Source organism: Ambystoma mexicanum, chromosome 4p, assembly GCF_040938575.1.
Source record: "Ambystoma mexicanum isolate Mex_15411 chromosome 4p, UKY_AmexF1_1, whole genome shotgun sequence".
Taxonomy (NCBI): domain Eukaryota; kingdom Metazoa; phylum Chordata; class Amphibia; order Caudata; family Ambystomatidae; genus Ambystoma; species Ambystoma mexicanum.
Window position 1 is genome coordinate 1,029,081,619 of NC_090927.1, and position 19,785 is coordinate 1,029,101,403.

Genomic DNA, 19,785 nt, shown 5'->3' on the forward strand with positions numbered 1-19,785 from the left:
CTTAGGATGGTAGCAAGCTAGTGTTTACCTCAGAGGCTCCAAAATGCAGGAGCAAGTATTAACATTAGATTTCCATAGTGTCGGTACCTTTGCCCCCACTTGTTCACGCTAGGTTGCAAAGCCCTTCACCTTTTCAAAGATAGCACTGGGAAACCGCGTGTCAGAGCTTCATCCAGTACCGTTGTACAGCTCATATGCTCCTATTCCCTAAGCCTCTGTTTCCGGCTCCAATCCGTGGGTCAGAAACAAAGGCTGTTGCCATGACTTTCAAACTCGTGGACGCAGATTGTACCTCACACCACCAGGAACAGCATGATCGATGAAGAGTGAGCTGTCGTTGTTTATAGCAGATGCAGAAACAGTGGCAATTGGCTGACAGAAAATGGTGATGATGAAGCAGCAGGTGAACACGGTTGAGGCAACACTGATGTCTCAGATATTCTGGCAGTCTCCCCAGGCTCCTCCTTGGGCTCAGGAAGTGGTTTCAGCTGTGTTTCGATGATGTCTTTGTGATCAGTTAAAGCTAGCTCATTCTGGAAGTCAGAATCATTGGTCTCCTTTTCCTGTGGCAGCAGATGTGAGATTCTTTTTGTGTGCATTGCATGAATCCAATGTTTACAAGCGCTCACTTAAACAGCAGTCTGTGTTGCCAGAAGAATCTGGTAAGGCCCCTTCCAATGCGGTGCAAGCGAAGATTTTCTCTCAAAGTTCTTGATTAAACACCAGTCACCCGGCTGCAGCCGGTGACCTGAACCCGTGTATCTGGCAGGAAGAGCCTCTTGCACCTCCTGATGAATCAAACGCAAGTTTTTAGCCAACTGTATACAATAATCAATCAGTAACGGGTATTCAATACTCCTAAGATTTCTTGGACGGGGCACATTCCATACATTGGCGGGTCTCCCCATTACGCTCTCATACGGGGAGAGACCTGTCCTTGATTGCACTATTTTGCGCATCGACAATAGGGCTATAGGTAAAGCGTCGGGCCATTTCAAGTTACTCTGGGCACATATTTTTGCCAACTTATTTTTCAAAATTCCGTTTTGGCGTTCTACAAGACCGGCACTCATATGATGCCTGGCCGAATGGAATCGCTTATCAATTTGGAGACCTGCACACATTTGTAGTATTACAACAGCTATAAAATGTGGTCCATTATCGGACCATATATCACGTGGCAACCTGAACCTTGGGAAGTATTCTTTTAACATGGATTTTGCTGTGGACATTGTTGAACAGTCTTTGAGGGGATATGCCTCAACCCCTTTACTGAATGCACAGACCACTACAAGTACATACTTATAGTTCTGGCATTGTTCCATTTCAATGAAATTGAAGTGGATTACTTCGAATGGCATTGAAGGAGGACCAAAACTTCTGATTAGTGTTGTGGTTCCCTTCCCAATGTTATGTTGTAAACAAGTCATGCAATTTTGAACCAATATCCTGGCAGTTTTTGTAATATTGTCATTGTACCATACAGAATCAAGGTGCTGACAAATTCTTTTATTTCTTTTACAGTCCCAATTCCATCCTCTATAATACAGGACACTCTTCTTGTTGATTCGACATACATTTTTGTGTGTAAATCAGGTCAATTTGTTTCTCAATTCTGTAAGCAAATGCGTTTCCTTTTCCTACGATACATGTTATTTTCTTATGGGCATTACATTTCATTATCGCTAATAGTTTAGGAAGCGCAAGTGCTGACAACAGTCTTGCTATTAAAATGCCATGTTGAATTTTGGTTCCATGAGATGTCAGAAACCCTCTTTCAGCCCATAATCAGGCAAAGTTGTGGACCACCCCAAAGGCGTACTGACTGTCAGTACATATGTTTAAAACAAGGTTTTCACAAACTTTGCATGCTCTGGTCAAGGCTATTATTTCCGCAGCTTGAGCTTAGTTATGTGAGATTTGCTTACTTTCTACAATGGTTCTCAATGTGGTAATGGCATAGGCACCAGTTGATGTACCATTTGGTAATTTGAAACAGGAGCCATCACAAAATAATTCTCCATCTGGCTCTTTCAGGGGTGTATTTGTTTGATCAATTCTTCCTTTTGTTTCTTGCTCAGTTATAATTAAGCTGTCATGTAGCAATTTCTCCTCGCTTTTCACTTCACTTGGCAGTGGCAATAATTTAGCCGGATTCAAAGAGCAACATTTCTTAATTTGGATATGCGGTGCAAATAGGATCAGTTTGTATCTTGTTAATCGGGTAGAAGTGAGATGTTGCATCTGTGTTCTATTTGTTAGAACGTCAACTGAATGTGGTACCATTAAGGTTAAAGAGTGACCTAAAACCATCCGCTCGGTTTGTTTTACTGAAGCGGCAGCAGCAGCAACAGCTCGCAAGCAGCATGGCAAAGCACATGCAACAGGATCCAACGTGGAAGAAAAATAACCGCACGGTCGATTCTTCCACCCGTGTTCCTGAGTCAAAACAGCCAAACCACATCCATTCCTTTCATGTACGGACAACATAAAACACTTTTCATAATTTGGCATGCCCAAAACTGGAGCTGAGCATAGTGCAGCTCTGAATAGGTCAAAAGCTTCTTGACATTCCATGTTCCATGGCAAAGGTAAGGTAACATCCTTCCTTGTCAGTGCCACTATGGGTTTTACAATCATTGCGAAATTCAGAATCCACTGTCTACAGTATGAAGCCATGCCGTTAAAGCTCTGACTTCCTTTTGCAGATTTGGACTAGGCATACCAGAGATGCTTTCTATTCATTCTGGTGTCAATCTCCTTCAATAGGAGGTATCCCAAATAGGTCACCTCCCCTCAACAATACTGGGATTTCTTCAGCAATGTTTTATGTCCATGTGCTGCTAAATGTGTCAATAGCAAGACAGTTCCCTCCTTGCAAATTTCATCTGAATCTGCTGCTACAAGCAGATCGTCAATATACTTCACTAAAACACAACCTGTCGGCAATGCAAGCATATCGAGCTGTTCTTTTAATGCTCTACTTCAAATACTTGGTTTTTCAGTATAACCTTGCAGAATTTGTATGAATGTGAATGAGCATCCTCCTAACGTGAACGCAAACAAATATCTACTGTCTACATGTACCAGAATGCTAAAAAATGCATTCTTCAAGTCAATTACACTAAATTGTGATGCAGAGGCTGGAAAAATGGTCAGAATTGTGGTGACATCAGGGACTAGCAGGAATTGTGGTGCAACAATTCTGCTTATCGCGTGCAAATCAATTATAAAATGGTACAGGATTTCATTACCTCCTTTTTTGTAAGCTGGAACAATTGGGCTATTGCAAACACTGCCTGATATTTCTTCAATTACATTTCTGTTAATCAAATCTGATACAATGCTCTTCAGGGCCTGCTCACCTTCGGTCGAGATTTTGCATTGTGGAATGTGTGGTAATGTAATTCCTTCTTTCAAAACTACTTTTACTGGTTCAATTTTTAGAATACCTACATCGTTATCATTTACTGCCCATATGCTAGTCAGTACTTTACTAAATTCAGTTGGCAATGGTAAAGACATGAATTGCAATACAGGAGTTTGTTGTGGCGAAATCGTCAAGTACACTCTATCAGGGGAACAATAAGTTATGGCATTCAGTTTCTTCAACAGATTCAATCCCAACAAATTCTCTCCGCAGTTTGTTGTTAAAGGAAATGGACAAGATTCAGTGAATGGACCTAATGTGATTGGCACTGTTTGTGAGATTGGATAATTTACTGGTGTACCTGAGAACCGTACTGAAACATTGCTATGCCCTGACAGTGGTATTTCTGGAACCCGTTGGTGATCAATTGAACATTTTTGTGCACCTGTGTCCACTAGAAAAGTATGCTTCCTATTCCCAACTTTCATTTCTACGTAGGGCCCTTTCTGATTAACGGGAATAGGCACTGGTTCGAAACTCTGCTTCGGGAAGTCCTAGGGAAAAAGTATATCGTCAGATGTAAAGTCTCCAGAATAGTATGCATTAGAGGGATTATCAAACACATTCGCATTCTTTAATGAATTCTGTTGCTGGTTCTGATTAACCTGGTTATCTTGAAATTGTGCATTGTATTGGCTTCGGTTAAAACCCCCTATTCCTGGGAGACCACTAAACGGTCTTCTCGACATGGTCCAATTCGACTGCCGTAAATGTGGGCATTGTGCTCGCCAATGGCCTTCTTGTCTGCAATAGGCACATTGATTTATACCTATCGGACCCCCATGTAAATTGGATTCTAATGCAAATTGGAGTCTTGGTGGAGCATTCTCACCCCCTCTATTTCCTCTGGCTAGCTGTTGTAGCAATACTCTAGTTTTAAAGTCTCCCTTTTTCCTTACTTCCTTATCTTTTTCTGAATTTACCCGATTTTCATAATATTGGGCCATGTGTAATACTTCAGATTGTGAATTAGCTTGCCATGCACTTTCAGGTGACATTATTAATGTCTGAATCTCCAGTAGCAATCCTCGCACACGTTTATCAACAAACAATCTGTTCCCGGGTTCAGTACTTAGATCCTGACCATTAAAGTCTGCAAATACTTCCTCAAATCAGTTAAAGAATTTCATCGCTCCTTCCGATTTACCTTGAAAACAAGCAGTTCATTTATCCCAAACAATTCTCTTTTCAGGTACTAAAGTTTTCAATTTTGATACTAACCTCGAGAGCAGAGTTAAAATGACTTGCAGAGGTTTCTCTCCAGCCTTTCTCTCACTATCAATTCTAATCAAGTTCTCCCATGTATCGCATTGGTGCATCTTTTATACTTCTAATTTGTTTCCATATATCAGTTGGAAGAATCACAGGGAACAATAAATCAATATCACTCAATGTAAAAACATGAATTTAACACAGATTCAATTTCCTTATAGAACCCTGCAGAATTTTTCTCATATCAGAGACTGTCTGCTTTATAGTATTCACTTCCTGTCTAGAAAAGGGGACATGCACAAACTGTGCAATATAATGGGCTTCTACCGTACGTGCTGGAGTCTGTCCTACAGCAGGAATTTCAACCTTTGGAACAAACATAGGAGGCACCTTTCTTATGGGGGGGGCTCTGAATATGAGCATCTATTAAGTAACAGAGCTAAATCAAGGGACAAAGCAGCAGTTCCTGTGTCAGGCAAAAAGGCTCTTTTATAAATCGTCATCAAATCATCAGGACAACAAACCTTCTTTTTTATGCACTCATCCAGTAAATATTCCACCATAGCCTGTAATACTTTTCTCTGCATTGCCGGCGAATATTGACTAAACGTATTGTGTACCTCAATCAGGGAAATGGTAGCGTCCATAATCCAACTACGCGCATCTCGCGGGCAAATACGCATCTCCTCACTAACAGGTTTCAACGGCAGAAGAAATAGTTTCTGGACATATCACATATGTGGCTCACGCTTATTCATTATATCTTTATGCAATCGATCAAGTTCTCGTTTAAACACAAATATGCGTTCTACATGCTCACGTATTTTCGCTGCAATAAGGAATAGGGAAGAACAATCAAATCACGCAGCTCTTGTGGTACAACTCGATCAGTTAAATCACTCCATACTTTAACAAAATATTCACCCATATATTCTAACAATACCTGTTGTTCGCCAATACCTCTATGATCAGATATGGAGCTTTGTACAGCCACTTCATTGCCATCATCAATATGAGTCTCAGCCCACTTTTTCAGTTTTTCTTTTTGTTCTTTACTAATCCTACTACGAGTCAGTCTAATACTTCCTCTTTCAGGCCTTACTATTGCCGAACAGCTAGCTAAGGTGTATAACTCATGCTCTGTAGGAGGCAGAGGAAATTATGTCATTGATGTAGATGGGACAATTAATGCAAGTGCAGATACAAGCGTGGTATTAGCGGCAGAAGGGGATACATAGGAAGGCGGCGCAACTGGGTGAGTACTCGGATGTTCATTTCTTCGCTCATTCAATTTTTTATTTATCAATTCGTCTGATGTATGCAAATCCTGTGAAGGGCATATTTTCTGTATATCTAATTGGAAGGCCCTATCCATGCTTCGAATGGCTTCTGTCTGCTTCTGTTGATCATGCACTAGTGCTTTCTGTGGGTTTGACATGTGCCTACGTGCGTGTTTCTCTATACTTTTTAAGCGTTGATTTGCTTCCTTCCTCCAGTTCCTAACAGCGTCGAACGCTGCGGGCCTGGCCTTCTTTTGCAGCAATACTGATTCTAAATGCTCTATTCACGCTAACTCAAAGCTCCCATTAATCGGCCACTGGAGTTCTTATACATGTCTGGTCTGCCTATGCCAAACCGCATTAAATACAATGGCCCCAATATCATATTTAATGTATATTTCATATGTCGGCGACCCTTCGAGTGGTGCGACCTGTCCAGTTTCCAAAGATTGTCTACCACAGTGGAAAAATATCACTAGGCAGGAAGACAATTTCCCAGGCATGGTTAACTCTTACCTCCCTTACCTGTGTGTTTGTACTTACAAGTGCAGCACTCAACCAATATCAGGATGTTTAAGAATCGGGTCGGGGTACGACTCACCTGATCAATCAATTTGTCTCTCAGTACGCAATTCGCCCGTATACAGGTGCAACCAAGGATCGTCTCGACCAGCATGTCTGGCTCAAACTGCCTCAATTCCAGGAACCTCTCCTTGATGTTCTCTGGGCGCTGCTCGTCGATCAGGGATCAGCTGTGTACAGATCTGCGGAGGAGTCTCTAATCACTTCTGCAGGGGCGCCCCGAACACCTTCCGATCCTGGTCCGACAGCTTCGTCCTCGACTTGTCCTTGCCTTCAACGTACGCGATGGAGCGTCACATGGAGGGTCCCTATTCGGGCGCCATCTTTGTAAGACCATATATGGAATAAAGACACCATAACCATATACTAAATTACACGCCAGTCGTGAGGTTCGTTTCCCAAACAAATCTGGTTTTATTCAGAGTATCTCGATCGGCTGATCGGGTCTCAACACCTCACGATGTGTACTCACAAACACAGTGAGAGGAGAGAGCCGTCGACAAAGCAGTAATATATATACATAATACATCATCATTGAACAGCATTATTCGGTCCACCCATATACATGACGTGCAGGCTAGGGTTCAGTAATTGACAGTTAGGCAGATAACTTCATTCAGTCTAAACATTCAGTATTTCTAGCTGAGGTTTGCAGAGACAGCTTACTCTTTTGGGGAACACAGGGCACTGGCACAGGGAAAGATATCATGTTCTAGCAGGGAGACATTCCAGCAATGTTATCTGGTTGCTGCACTCATGGGCTAAGCGTCAGACAGTTCTGAAGCAGAGAAATACCATCCTCCATGAAGGAGCACAGTTAGTTCCATATAATTCTCATTTAACTGCCTTTTACAACAGCGTTTGCAAGAGAGTCTGGCACCTGGGCCTCCGATTAGCCACGGCTCTTGTACAGCTTCAAGCCTTTACCGAATAATAAAACAATGTATTTCTGCAGGGTTTCACATTCTTGTCTAAACAGGATTCAGAGTTCAAACTATGGCCTTGCACCTTGTGTTGGTCTGAAGCGCAGAATATGTTTTGCGAAGCGTTACAGAAAAAGAAAATGGAGGACAATTACGAAATGGATTCCCACTGGCCACATTTGGACTTCATGGTTCGCGGTGTTCGCTGCATGATGCAATTTGCTTATGGCTACATACATCGCGTATCATTAGGGCTGTGCAATTACATTACAGTTTAACAAGGGCATGGGGTGACAGCATGTTACTCACCCCCCTTCTCGGCCAGAAGTATTGCAACCCACCTTCTGACTTTGCCGCAAGAGCACTCTCATGGGGCAAGAACCACAGCCAGGTAAATCCACTTGTCGTCAGGATAGTTGCTCCTGATCTCTCACTTCTTCAAGCAGGAGTCACAACCCGCTCCAATGATCACATCAGCCTGGTCCATGGAGGGTGGGGAAGGCATGGCGACATTGGTGGCAGGGTTTCATGCCACTTGCTGGGCAGGCACAGCGACACTGGTGGCAGGGTGTCAGGGCTTCGCCACTTCCTTTGTTCCCCCAGGCAGGAGTTGTTGGCAGGATGCTGCCAGAAGTAGAGGGTGCTCAAGCACTCACCCTGGAGTTGCAACCCTCGCGTATGGGTCTGCCTCTAGTATGTGCCAGTTTTGTTCTTCTATATTGGGCCTGTGTCAGTTCATCCACTGTCTTTTTGAGACTTCTGTGGCAGAGCACATGCTCTTTTCTTTTCCCCATGCGCCTGTATCACTAAGGCAGTGAACGATAACCATGGATTGTAACGCAAGCTTTGGTACTACACATGGAGCTTTTGTTGCTGTCAGGTCTTACTTTGCCTGGTGTTAGAACTGGAACAGATGTTTGTGTGGCAGTAAGCTTGCATGTTTCCTCTTTTGGCAGCTCGAAATGGAGTATGCAAACCAGTTGCATCACCTCATCACATGGCTTGCTCCAGCATCTGTGCTCTCATTACATGTATGTGCTTCTACACAAAGGGGCAAAAGAGAGAGAAAGGGACTACCCATTGTTGCAATGGTCAAAATGGTATTTCTGGAAGAGCAGGGTTTAGTTCCTTATTAAGTTCAGGGGTGATGGGCCAATTTGATGAGCCCTTTCATGCTATCTCTTAAGTTCTATTCTGGCAACGTTATGGATTTTGGTACTGTAGGCACCTCCAGAGAGGGTGAGTCTTTCTGACAGGCAGGGTCAGACATTGTTTTGATGGGTGAGCCTTAAAGTGTTTGATGCAAATATTGGTACAATCTTTAAAAAAAGGTTTGAATTGGGTCGAACCATTCAAGCGTCCAAAGAGGTGGCTCGCGAGTTTAATCGAGCCAATTTGGTAAATGTCCAGCTACAATCGGTTTGAGGTAACTCGAGCCGTAGATACCTATTGCTGAAATAGGATTAAACACCTTTTAAATAAATGTTTATTTTAAGAAAGTTGGGGGCATGAGCTACATTTCTTTATGGAGCAATTGAGGAAAGGTGCATTGCACTCATTCAGATTTCATTTTTCACCCTCTTTGTAGATTTCCATCGGTAAGGGGTGTTTCTGAGCATTTTAAAGCACATCCCGAATCCACAAATGGGATGTTCTTTGAAATGCACATAGAATAGTGACATTCCCCAGCACCTCATTGGCATAGGTGCAAGGGGATGCAACAAACCCTCCTGGACTGCTAGTGCAGGCGAAATAAATAGATAACGTCTGGGGGGTGGTCAGTCTCCATATGTTTATTTATTCATGAGTTATAAGTACTTCCATCACCGTCAAGTTCCTACTGAAAGTGCTGTGGCATATGTATTCTAAAATCATAAACACAACCGACATACAAGTACAAACATTAAAAACCAAACAGTATATAAGATTATAAAGTGTTCAGTGCAATAACAAAGTGTTACAATGCTCATGGAAATCTCTAATTATAAACACCTTCACTTTGAATGTGCAAATGTTGCAATTAAGCGTTAGATCTCCAAGCGATCTAGCACTGCTTCATGTACCCAACATTTTTCGTTCCTTCAAATTTGAATTTATCTGTGGAACTTCGTCAGGGGTTTACAGTCCTTTCAGTGAACTATGGTGATGTAACTGGCAACCGTGTGCATTCATCAGATTTCTGCAGCTCTTTGCTACTAGGAGCCTTACAATCTATCCAACCTATTTCAGGATCAAAATATTCAGCTACACCCGATATGTGTTGTACAATCTTAACCCATTGATTTCTTGTTCATAGTAAGTTAGTCTTCTACTCTTTTCTGCTTGTTTTAGCTTGGCACTTAATATCAGCAGTGCACTATGGAGTGGTATTAGGCCACTTGATTGTAGCTATCCAATCCTCACATTTTTGGGCCCCCTTTTCATACAGAGTTATGGGCTTCCTGTGTAATACCTTTCTAGCATATTTTATATTCTTCGTAGTATTGGCCTCGGAGTGTCTTGGTAGGAGGGGATATGTCTCATCCTTTTAGGATTATCAGCTGTATATGTATACACAAAGTGTTGCAGCTGGTCCCCGATAGTCAAAGAACAAGCAATCCACATGCCTGCCCCACCCACATAACAAAGCAGTGGCAGCTGATAATCCTGAGAAGGTGATGCATATCCCCTCCTACCAAGACACTCCAAAGCCAATACTACAAAGAATATAAAATAAGCTAGAAATATCTTGGGGAAAAGGCATGCCTGTTGTCATTTCTGATATAGACGCCAGATGACACAATCACAGCAGGTGTTCACTGAGATGCGAGAGACATTGTGGGATAAAGCAGGAAAAGGAGAGGAGGCAGGGCTAGGAAAAGCAGGGTTTGTTATTACCAAAGGACTGTTACAGGTGCCATGATAGAATTTCTGGTGCCACAGTTGTTGGAACAAGTTGGTGATATGTCTGGGATGACTGGAGGCCTGAGACATCACATACATTTGTGGAAGTCAATGTAGGCGCACGTCACTACAGATTATCCCGGGCAACACCTTCATCAACTTTGAAGTTGGAGAGGAGATTGTGTTAACTCAGCAAGGAGGGTGTGCTGCAGAGATATGGAAGAAGTGCAGCAACAAAAGAGGAGTGTGTGCAGGTGGTGGAGCATCAGTAGGCAGAAGGGCAACAGGCGGATGAGACAGATTTGGTTCCCAGCATAATGGCACAGGAAAAGGAAGAGACCAAGTTTTCTGCATCTGTGTCTTACCTTGCAGGAGCCAAGGCAAGCACAGGAGTCGCTTGGCAAGTTTCAGAGAGATCAGCTGACATCCCAACTCCAACAGTGCCCACCTCATCATGAGCCTGGTACTGATTATGCTCCTGGCAGTGAAGATTTTGATAATGGACAAAAGCACTGTGCAATACAAACTATAAAAGACACAAGTCAAGTTATGTATTCCAAGAAAAGGTTGCTCCTTGGGAATCATGGCAATGCACAAGCACACAACTCAGAGGCATTTATCTGAGTAGTTCTAGAGTGCACCTTTCAGGTAATAACACTTATCATGCATATAGTGCGCCTTCTCTCATGTCGGAGGCGGCTTCAGATTAGCTGATTGTGCTGCTTGACATGCACCTTTCCTTTAGCTTCCTTTAGCTTCCCTGGTGGCTTTGCATTTCATCATTTGTTCTCGACTGAGTGCAATGGCATACCGGGAATTGTTCTTAGAGCCCCGAATGACCCGGGACTGATACAGAGGTGCAGAGGGGCACGAACATCCAGGTAACGGAGCAGGTGGAGGCGCAGGGGTCGTATAGCCCACCCCGTCATTCCCCTGGATCCTAAAGCCTGGTTCTGTCACCATTCTGCCCCATAAGCTGGCTCCTAGTGCCTCCTGCACCTCACGCTGAGCTGACCCGACATTTTCATAACCTGTCCTTTCCTGCCCCACCTGCATACCTTGTCAAACAGCATGTGTTTACTGCACCCTGCAGGTTCAGGTCCGCCAGGGTGCGACTTGTGTGGATGGTCTAAATAATATAGAGTATGGTCAAAAGCCTGGGTGTGTTACATTGCCATAGAGCCAAAGTTGGTGTCCAGTGTCTAGTGTGCTGCGTTTTGCCTTGTGCCACTTTGTGTTCTGCATTCCAGGTGCTGGTGAAATCTAGTGCGCCAGTGTGCCTCCTGAAAAGCTGGGTTTTGAAAATTGGAGCAATTGTAACAGCAGACATTATGGTTAGGCCCTCAAAACTCAAGCATACCGCATCTAGCAAATTTCAGAGCAGTACTGCTAATAATAGAGGGACGGCATGCTGCCCTCATCCCCAGACAAATAAGGGCTCTCAAATACTAAGTAATTGGGTCCTGCAGAGTCCAGCTAGACAGCCTCTATTAAGATTAGCTGATATAGTAACCCCACAGGAGCCTGAACTTGTGCTTGAACAGGGAGCCGAAATCGAATTTGAAAATCCACTGGGTGTGGAGTGGGATGTCATAGCCGAAAAGGGTTACTCAGAGGGGCACCTACAGGGGCACATTGCATTCTCAGGTACAGGTTCAGTCTTGACAGAGCCTGCCTAAGATTTGCTGGAAGGGTCTGGATTACAGCTGCCATTCAAAGCTCCCTCAATAATAGAGTTGTCAGTGTCAATTGAGGGAATAAACATCTCAGCTAGAGAACAGACTATTTTGGATAGCTCTCAGATGGATGGAGTTGAAGGATTGGAACGGTATATATATTGCTTATATCAGGAGAAATGCCCTCAACAGCAACATGATTTCTGCACTTCAGGTATTCCATCTGTGTCACCACAGACAGCTCCAGAGGCGGTTCACCTGTCAAAGTCTCAGTCTTCGGGCATAGGCAAGGGATCAGATACAGTTTCTGCTCTTTTATCAGACCCTCTGGTCTCTATTCAAAATTTGTCAAACTATGCCCAAATTCCTTATACCACTAGGGCCATAAGGGATTGCATGAACAACCCAATCTCCTGACAAATTTACTAACTGAATCAACCATCAGAAGAAAGGAGATTGGTACTGCCTCTGAGAAAGATCTAGCTATATCCATTCTCAGCCAAGCAGGGAGAAAGGTACAACCTGGTGTTGTGTCCATGCGACTCTAGAATGGTCTAGTGGTTGAAAGTAAGCGTCCCCCAATAAGGCAGTTAACTCCCTTAAGGAGAGGTAATAAAGGACATACCCCAGGAGGGAATGAGACCAGGACCAAGTGTGGTTGAGATTGAAAGGTTTTATCTAAATCGATATAAGGCATGCAAAGGACTCTGCAAACTCTAAGAGCGCTCTGTCTGACAATAGCAAAGACAGTCAGTTATATTACAAATACACGTCCTGCATGAGCTAAGCTATAGGGGCCACATAGTCTTGGGGATTGGATGGCGTTGTCTAGCTACTATGTTATCTATATGCTCGGTGCTCCATGATTGGCGGGGATCCACGTGGTGGCATCATGAAGTGCTTGGGTCAACTGGGCTCATCGGGCTGGAGCTCCAGGGCACCGGCTGTCAACAGAGATTCACCACTTTGGTTCTAGAAACTTGCCCTTGTGGCCTTTCATACACATTCATCACACTCATCTATGCCAGGTTGTTATATAAAACTTCTAACACATCAATCTAATACCTGTGTGTGGACACAGGAAAGCAGTATACAATAAGAGGCTTCCTCCATACATCATCATAAAGTTTTCGTTAAGAAAGGGTCCAGTCTCGTGGCTCCAGGTGTCTTATCAGGGGGCAAGGGTCAAGCTACCTTCACAATTTTGTCCTGTCAGATGCAGTGAATGATGGCTCTGGGGGTGGTTTGCACAAGGATGGAAACTGTCTTCGTGGTCTGTTGAATTTGGGGTAAACTGGAATACCATTAGGTCAGAGGGGGCATATTTCTGGCACCTCAAAGGCGGCAGGATTTAGGACCGGGTAGCTCGTAATTCATGTGGCCTGGCCATGGCAGTACACAGTGGTTGTATGGTAGCCTCTACATGGGGGAGGTGAATACTTGAAGCGGGTCCAGCAGGAATGTGAGGAGGTGAAGCTATGCTGTTCGAACACCAGCGAGCCCCGGCGGGCCTTGGCGGGCGGAGGGGGAGATGGCCTTGTAACTTTGTGCAAGTCTCTATTCACTGGGCTGGACAAAGACAGATGTTAGGGCTGGGGGCATCAGGTAAATTACATATTTATGCTGTTTCCATCGGCTTAAATTACTTGGTTCATAACAGTAGAGGTTTTACATTGGCACATACATTACATAACGCTAGTCAGTCTTAAACTTGCAATTCATGAGAAAGGTGAACATATAACAAAAGTGAGGTAGTATCAGGTTGGGTTATATACTCGCAGGCAAGAAAGTAATGTATTAATCTGACATTTTGGTTTATAGTAAAGACTGGCTCAATGCCCTAAGTGGCTTACATGCAATACAACATATTTCATCTATTATACACAAGTATTTTATACATTGTTTTTCTGTTACCCTTTGTTACAAAAGCAGCAAACATTAGTTGGTACAAAGCGGATTTTCGAGTGGTCTTACACTGGGCATTAGAACGTGGAGGTGTCTCAGGGGTGGGTGGGGGCCACCTCTCTTTGATATGAGTGACTTGCATTATACGTTTAAACACTATCTAACACACATCCTTTAGCAGCATGGATAAGACTGAGAGACTCGGGAGTTTAGCATATATGGTTATCGCTTCATCTGGGAGAACGAGGCTGGGGGTCATGAGTACCATATATCACAAGCGCAGGGGGGTTAGGCGCAGGGTCGGGGTATACATTATAGGGACGACTTTTGTTCTTTCTCAGACCCCAACTACAAATCCGGTCACTTCTAGGGCAGTGATGTACTGCGGAATGTAAATGATACAGTGTTTGTTCTGTTACTTGTTCGCGTCTAGTAGCTCGTGAGAATGGGCCTTCAGCAGATCTGCCATGGGGGGAGGAAGGTGGGAAGTAGGGGCCGAGCTGCAGCGTTTTTACGTAGGCTGTTCTACTGGGGCCTGGGTCCAGTGTGCTCAAAATTGAGTCTTGGTGTGTTACAAAATGGTGTCTATGTTATGCTACACTATGGGCCGTGCAGCCTCATGTCTCGATCCGCACCCAAACTGCCTCCCGGGCCCAGGTGCATGGGGGGCTGCTAACGAGTCATGAGTCTCACATAGGTGGGCAATGTGGGGGAGAGGGTTCCGAAAGACCTGTCCTCCCATACATGGGCAATGGGATTGAATCAGCGCCACTGATGGGAGATCCAGGTAGTATTTCAGAATGTTCTTTCATCTTGGATGAGCTGAGTGGATTGCCCCGTACCAATTTAAACACGGTGCAGCCAGGACTGAGCCAAAGCCAGCTGTGGAGTGTCTAGCGCAGCTGAATTGTTCACTTAACGACATGAGCAGTGACCTGTGGTTAATGCAAGAACAACGAGCAGGAGATGTCTCATGGTTAGACAAATGTCTAGCCATTATTATTAAACTGGCTGATATGAAAACACCTAAGGATGACTGTGAAAGAGAGAGAGGATCAGTGCTTCTAAGAGGGATGCATCCAAAGGAAAACATGTTAAGATAAATACTGAAGTGAACCATGTGGCTGCAGTGCCCCACAAAAAGAAAAGCCCACTCTCCCCGATAGTAGAATCCATACATCACCCTGACCTAGGCACCAAAGAACATGAAGTTAGAATAAATGAAGAACTTGGACTGAAAGTAGGTGAACAAAAACCTTGGGGTAAACGCTAGCATCATGGCATATGCTACAGTAAAACAATTGATATTGACAGACCCGATTTACTACAAACAGGAGCCCCGTAGAGGGCAGGAGGTCAAATTTTCCACTCGTCCTGTCAAACGACAAATATAATGGGAAACCGAAAGAGACAAAAAAAAAAAACACATACACACACACACACACACACACACACACACACACACACACACACACACACACACACACACACACACACACACACACACACACACACACACACACACACACACACACACACACACACACACACACACACACACACACACACACACACACACACACACACACACACACACACACACACACACACACACACACACACACACACACACACACACACACACACACACACACACACACACACTGATATGCAAGAGCCTTGAAAGATATGCATGTGATAGTAAAGAATGGATCATAATTTCTCCAGATATCAAGCCAAGTCCAGGTGAGAAACTGCATTATTAACATCTATATGCATCCCAAAATGACATTCGGAAACATCTTTAAAATTGGTGGTACTCTTAGCAATTTTTTCTCTCAGGATACAAATCTCAGTTGCCTGATATTGGGAGACTTTAATGCAAAACTAGGGGCAAAGGAAGAGCTGGATGAGGACCAGGCCAGTCTAGCTCTCCCATCACAGGATACTTGAGGGCATTTGATAAATGACTTTATGAAAGATCTATAGCTAGTTGAGTTAAATGGGAGATGTCCCGGAGACATTCCTTCCAAACCTACATTTAGATCGGGGGTGCAGTCCTCGGTGAAAGGCTATGGACTGGTAAACTATTTTGCATATAGAAATATTCTGGATTTCACAGTCACTGACTTGCCTGAGAGTGAGATTGGTGACCAGGCCCCTTTTGAGCCCAACTGGGTCCTGGCCTCGCATCCCAATTGACTTCAGCCTCTGCCCACTCTCAGCACTTGCCTTAGTCGCCCATTGGCCTGTGCTATCAGAGGCCTGCACTTATTTATTGACAGTTGACCACTATTAACAAGTGATCTCTGTCAGTCATTTAACAGCTGCAACTTACTCCCTAGCATTTCCCTCCTTGTTACTCCTAGCACTTACCCCCCCCCCATCCATCTCTCTCTCTGTACTTGCACGCTCTGAATGCTCACAAGGCCTAGTAGGACTGCCTCTCTCTTTCATTGTTACATTTGCCCTACATTCCCATGTTCCCCCCCTGTTGCCCTATGGGTGCTTTGAAACACAATTCACTTGATGTATAAGTGCCTTACAAATGCACAATCAATTAATAAAATAAATAGTGATTAAGTGGGAGATTTTAGCTAACAGTCTAGAGGTTGGAAATTAAGTGAACCAGGTAAACTCAAAAATGATTTCAAATAGGGGTTGAAAAGAAAGTATGTTGAACAGTATTAATATTTGGCCCGTAGCAGAAGCTATACTCAATCCTAACGAGGAGGAATTTAGGGTCATCAGCATTTTTGAGCTCCTAATCCAAATTTTTGTGGAGACTCTTAAAAGGAGGCAAACTAGTGCATTAAGCATCACAAGTAGAAAAGAAGCTGATGCTCCAAGGTTTGACTCAGAGTGTAGGGAGACAACACAGAGATTGTATGTGGAAACCAGGGCCAGGACTTTGAAGGCAGTGGATTTATACACCCAAAAAATTAGATATAAAAGTTTCTGCAAGAAAAAAAGGTTGCTTATATAGAAAACCAATGGGATACTTTAGACCAGTTGGTGTGAAATAACAATATTCAGGGTTTCTGGAGGTTGGTAGCTAAAGGGACAACATCCAGGGATAATAACAAAATCATTATAAATAAGCCAGAAGGGTGGAGTTCCCATTTTTCATGTATTTTATTTAACTCATCACTGGCTGGGGTTCCCAGGACAGGCCCTGTACTCCCCTTAACTGACAGATTAAAATTCTCAGAAGAAGAGATGATTGCTTTACCGATAACAGTTGGAGGGTGGGGGGAATCTCCGGGCCCAGATGGCACCAATGTTGAGGTTATTAAATGGTTGCCAACATGGTGGGTGCCTATTCTGTCAACAGTTTTTACTGCAATAGCGAGATCTCAGAAACTCCCACTGTCATGGAAAAGGAGTTTAATCGTTGCTATTTTAAAACAAGGATTAAGCAGTGATCCTCTTTGTTACCGGGCCATTAATCTACTTGATAGCACAAGTAAAACGTTTACAAATTGTATCTTGAGAAGGCTAGAGGAATGGGCCGAGATCCACAACATCCTCCCCGAAACTCAAGCTGGGTTTAGGAAAGGATGCACATTGTTGGATCAATGATTTTTACTGAATACTATCATTGAAAAATATACTAATATTAGGAAGGGATCCATATTTGTCACTTTCCTGGATTTAACTAAAGCCTTTGACTCTAAGACAGGGCAATTTTGTGGAAAAACTGAATAAATTGGCAGTACCAGCAGTATTACTTCAGTTAATCCAACGTATATATGCAGAAACCTCAGCTGTTGTAAGGTGTCCCGGCGCAGCAAGTTATTCAAGGGAGTTTATCACTTATAAAGGGGTTAGACAAGGTTCCCCCTTGCCCCATTATTATTTATTCTATTTTGATCAGATTTTGACCTGTATAATTCATCAGCTTGGAATAAATCCTCCTGTTGTTAATGGGGCAAAATGATATGCATTAATGTATGCTGATGATACAGCTCTCATTGATTGATCTAACACACAGGGGCCTTCAAGAGTCACTAAATTATGCGCTTTCATATTTTAACGAGCACAGCTTAGAATTGAACCGGGAAAAGACAAAAATAGTCCAATTCGCGAATTCAAAAAAGAAGTTAGCATGGGTAATAAATAATGTCAGAATTTCAGTGGTGAACAAATATAATTACCTTGGAATTATGTTTCATCCGAGTGGTACTTGTTCTCACCACAATAACAGGACACTAACACAAATTCAATCAGGTCTTAGAGGTCTGAGTCGTTTTTCTTATAAATATGATGGTAAGCGAATGGACAAATGTCTAAGGGGTATGGAAATTAAAATACACGCGGCTGTACTGTATGGCTGTGAAATATGGAGTTGTTCCAACTGTAGCAGGCTGGATATGGTGCAAAATTAATTCCTGAGAAATATATCAGGGATTGGCGCCAGTGCACCAGGAGATGTTTTACGAGCAGAACTTGGTGTAAAAATTATTGCAGTTCTTGCCGAGTGCAACTTTTGGGGATTGTATCTCAAAACTAAGAAATTTGATATCCCTAACCCAACTACACTAAATGCAGTGCAGGAAATGTTCTCGTCACCAGCAGAAGAAAAATACACATGGTATGATTACTGGAATAATTTGACAAACAAGTGGGGTACCAAACTTGTTCAAATTAATTCTACGGCTGAACTGGAGACTATCCTTAAGGATAAGGCAATGAAACCTGAACTTGCTTGTATGATGAACCGTGTATCTTCTCTAGCATTCCATGTGGCCTCATTTCAAAACGGCAGTGAGACAGCTGCTGTAAGTTCCTTGAGATCCCCAGAGCATAGAAAAATTATATTAATGTTGCGCCTAAATATTTAGTCTCGGGTGGGTGGCCACAAAAAATGCTCCTGTGAACGAGGATATAATAAGATTTTAATTTTTTTGTTGACATGCCCTATTTTGCTTTGCATGAGAAGTATGTGTTTTAAAAAAAACATTTTGGGAATTAAGGATATCATGAGTGATATGTATTTATTAACAATTTTAATTTTATATCTGATGTTTGTAATTATGTCAAGGAGGGCATCAAAATCTATGGTAGACCATTTTTAAAATAAGGATTTTTTTTATCAATGTTATCTCTTATGTATTGATGTCTAAACTAAAATATTGTTAATGGCTAACGCCGAATGCATTGTTTTTCTTTCTATCAGTTTCAAGTGGCCACTCTTCCACAGCATCCAAAAGTAATGAGGATGGCAAAGACAGAGTGTCTACACCTTCCTTAATTACAACTCTTTTAGTCTTGACACACCAGAACATGCATTCCTCATTTCCTAACTCTCTGCGCCAGCCTGAGTATCTCAGACATATGTGCTCTGCATCCTACACAAGAGGCACCATCGTCCAGCTGGAAATTGTTGCCACAAACACCATAGCATGCTGAGAGTGTAATCCTTGTGGGTGTGGTGCTCTTTAGGCAGGTACTCACACCGTTACAGAGAACTATTCTGAGCAAAGGAGGCATTAAGACATTTTGGTGGTCTGCCGGAAGTGGCTGCTATTGATTTCCTGGTACTAGAGGCAGTGTGGCTTGACGGACTCATCAGAATTGCAGTATTCGCTGGTACGCCGGGTCCTCCTTTATTCTAACCGAGTGCGACGAGCGAGATGGAGCAGGTCTCCGCTGGAGCCGGAGCCCCGAGCTACGCGTACTGGAGAACACGGCTCGAGAGACACAGGCGACATTCCCTGTTAAACCCCTCCAGGCTGAGTGACGCGGGGGTGCAGGAAGAGTGGCACACAGGGCACACAGGGATTACGTGGCATTGGGTGAGTTTAAGGCCAGTGCACTGCCCTAGTGTGGACCGGGTCCCCGAACTTGGCTTGGTCCGTGGCTTGGTCCAGTGACGTGTTTCGGGCATCGGT